Source organism: Selaginella moellendorffii, unplaced genomic scaffold (genome assembly GCF_000143415.4).
Source record: "Selaginella moellendorffii unplaced genomic scaffold, v1.0 SELMOscaffold_85, whole genome shotgun sequence".
NCBI lineage: Eukaryota > Viridiplantae > Streptophyta > Lycopodiopsida > Selaginellales > Selaginellaceae > Selaginella > Selaginella moellendorffii.
Genome location: NW_003314346.1, coordinates 773257 through 777215, shown reverse-complemented (window position 1 = coordinate 777215; position 3959 = coordinate 773257).

Sequence of the window (3959 nt, the reverse complement as noted above, 5' to 3'; positions counted from 1 at the left end):
GCCCACAGACATGGGGAATAACCTTCCCCAACATCCCTTTGTCAGTTCCTACCAAGTCCCTTTTCCGTCCATGGCCATGTTCACTAACACTGCCACTAGATCAAAGCTGCCAAGCCTGGCCACTAAGTCCCCTGTCACTCTGGGACTTCCTCACCATGTGACCGTATCCGTAGTCACTACACTAGAGGACTACTCCTCCTCCTTTCCCCCATTTGGGACTTCGGGACAACATTTCGGAACACCGTGGCCCTACGCGAGCCCCATGGGTACTCTCCCCACCTTCCGCGTTTAAGTGCCCTAGCCATAGGCTTAGAGCGAGGTTCCGTTGAGCCACACTAGGTATCCAAGTAGGTAGTGCCACCCACACCTGGACTGGGAGCATCAGCCAATCGATCTCCTAGGGGAACTAGCTCTTGAACACTTCACCATGCTACCCCGCTTGTCGATCCATATTCACTCTAGTCTTGGACTTCCTAGTGGTTAGTTCATCACCCAACACTAGGTCTGGCCTTCCTAGGCCAAACTGGCCTTTCCTGGCCAAATTGGCTCCACTACAGTCCTCCCCCTACTATACTTTTGGAGCTCACCAAACCCCCTAGGGTCTGGGAGATGAATGCTTTAGGCTTTCACCCTCTCAGACTCAAACTCAGACTCGGACTCAGACTCGGACTCAGACTCGGACTTGGACTCGAACTCGAACTCAAACTCAGACTCGGTCTTGGTCCCAGTCTCGGTATCGGTCCCGGTCTCGGTCTCGACCTCGGACTCCATCTCAGGTCCTTCTCGGACTCCATCTCGAATCCATCTCGGGTCCATCTTGGACTCCATCTCAGACTCTATCTCGGTCCATCTCGGACTCCGTCTCGGTCCATCTCGGACTCCATCTTGGGTCCTTCTCGAACTCCATCTCGGGTTTATCTCAGACTCCATCTCGGACTCCATTTCGGACTCCATCTCGGGTCCATCTCAGACTCCATCTTAGTCCATCTCGGACTCCATCTTGGGTCCCTCTTGGACTCCATCTTGGTCCATCTCGGACTCCATCTCGGGTCCATCTTGGACTCCATCTCGGGTCCTTCTCGGGTCCATCTCGGATTCTGCCACGTGTCATGTGTTGGTCCTCTTGTGTCCCTTTTCTAGAGACTCACTTATTTCTTGCTTCGTGCTTGTTCCTTGAGCACTTCGTTGGGAGTTCCACTCCCGCTCTCGACCTTTCAAGTTGGAGCTTTTAGTCCAAACATGTTACGCTCGTTTGGTTTTCGCTTCAGCCACTACCACATGGCACCCTTCCGGCTCCACTTTGGGGCCTAGGGATTTTGTGTCTCACAACTCCACCACCTATAAACGAAGTTCGATGTCCTCATTGAACGATAAACTATTTTATAAAGTAATACCAACATGTATTACCCTTTCCATTCTTGGCACCTTGCCAATATTTGTCAATGGTTTGATACTGAAGGCTTACCATGCCTTGCCTATCCTCTAAGGAGGATAATCTCTCCAACTTAGAGACTGATTGGACCACTGGTGGTGGTTCTTTTTGTTTATTGGTTTAGTTCTTGCTAAACCCGTTAGAGACACTGTCTCTATCTCAATCCCATTACTCCATCTCGAGTAGTCTCAGTTTCCATTGACATAACCTTTGCACTTTGGAACGTTTACTTTTGACTTCTTGAAGTCAATTTCCTATGTGTCTCTGACACCTTGCATTGCACATATTGTGCAAGTCCACTTCCCTATCCTAGGAAGTTCTCTACTTGAGGGCACCATCAACCTCTCTTTTATTTCGTGCCACTTTGGGCACTAAGTTCTAATTATCATAATTTGTGCTAAGGCTGTCCATGGCCCTATCATTTGGCTACCTTACTGCTTCCTCCCTTGGAGCTTCCACTTTCGCCAAATCGGAGCAATTGGGAATCCATCCTTGGAAACACATTGCATTTCCCACAATTCGTTAGCACCTAATATATTAACGTTGCCTTTCGGATTCTTTCCAATTATTCCCATAGCTCTTTCTTAGCCACTAGTCTTTTGCTCCTATCCTTGATTGTTGCACCCAGCAACATCGGATCACTACCTCCATTCTCGAGGTATCCTTTCGGTTCCATAGCAAAGATTCTACTTTGCCAAGTCTAGAGGGTGTTCATCCCTAGTACGTCTCTTTAGCATTTTCGGCTGTGGGCCCTATCCTTGGCCCAACTTTGTAACCCTCCCATGGATCTCTTATAGAGACTACCTTCCTCGGACTCACTATGCCATCGCATGGACATAGTTTATTTCCCTTAGGTGCTCTTCTCACTTGGTCATATTGACCAAGCGCCACCATCATAAATAGTTCAAATCAACACTTTGAACCAGGAACTTCATTCCTTAACCAACCAAGGACCTTGTCCTTATTCAGCCACAAAATCACCTAGTGGTCTCACCTTGGCACTTTAATAGAGTTGCCAAGAGGTACTTGGTCTTCTAGACCTTCAAGTTATTGACCATGACCCCGGGGGCATCCCCCATACTTTGCGGTGCACCCAAGCCAGCCTTTACGGCCAAGGGTCCATAGCAACTGAGATAACTAGGGGATTTGTCCCCCTGACTTGCCAATCTCACTTAGCAAGTCATCTGGCCACTGTAACATGGTTCATGCATAAGCGTGAAAGTCCTTAACCATCGACTTTTGTTCAAAGCCCTCTCTTTGAACACTCGGGAACTACTTCCCCAACCTTGATAGCCTCGCCTCATGGCCAGCTTCAAGACCACGCTTTTATTGCGCCACTCTGATTTCGCGCGCTCTAGGAACCATTTACGCTTAGCTTTCTTGGTACTTACTTATCTAGAATTGTCTTTGGGAACCTTCAAGGAACTCTGTTCCTTAGCTTGCTCCTTTGCAAGCTCCCTACTCACCATATGGTCTAACATAGATGATTCCACATTTTAGACTTTCCATGGCATCGCGGTTGCTAAGAGCAACATCCTTGAGCACCCTCTTGATTCTCCACTCCCAACTTGCATAACCACTGTTGGTTATGCCCTTCGATTTCTATGGTTCAGTTCCATCCCAATACTACTTGCTTTTTGGCTTTATATGTTTCCTTTGGTTATTCTTCTCCAGACTAGGAGGATAGCTTTGCACATTCTACCATGCTTTAGCAAGTATTCATAGGGATGAACCTACCCGTTAGCTTAGGGAGTGGTTCCTCAATCTGGGCATGCTCACATTATAATCCCACACACCGGGATTACCATTGCTACTTATGAGCCTCCATATGCCCATCATTAGCCTTGCCAAAATCTCATTTTTGGCTTTGTCCAAATCGGGTAGACAGATTCCTCCTGTCTCCACAACCTTGGATGTTTGGATAGCACCTTCTATCCATCATTTGCTAGGGACTTAGTCCCTTGAACCTTATCTAATGCCCTTGTGACATTAAACACCACTTCCTGGTGTTTTAAAGTGTTTGGGTGCCCCAATGATGGTCTTCTTTGGCAATGAGCATTCCCTTTATGACATTGATTTACTATATCGCAACATAAGCAGCTTCTCCCCCATAAAGGTATATCTAACTTCCTTATCCCAATAAAAAGTCTTAGGTAACTACCTTCTACCAGTTTAACCAATTATTTTGCCCCTTTTGCTTAGTTGCCTCATAGTTGTCAAGTCCTACAACTCATTGCTTAGTGCTTCCACACGTCCATCATTATCTGGGTCACCACACTCCAACCGCATACCTTCCAGCTTAAGCCATGCCATTCCCATTTTCATTAGGATTCCTTTAGGAAGGGGTTCTCATAAACCCACCAACTTAACCTCAAGGCAACACGCTTTGGCACATTTGGTGTCTCCACACCCTCGGCTCTACAATACTACCTTTACAACACTCCCCACTTGTGTCAAGGTCTTTGCCAAGACCAAAGTAGTCATTTTTCATGCCAACTATCAATTAGCACTGCACCATAGTGTTTAC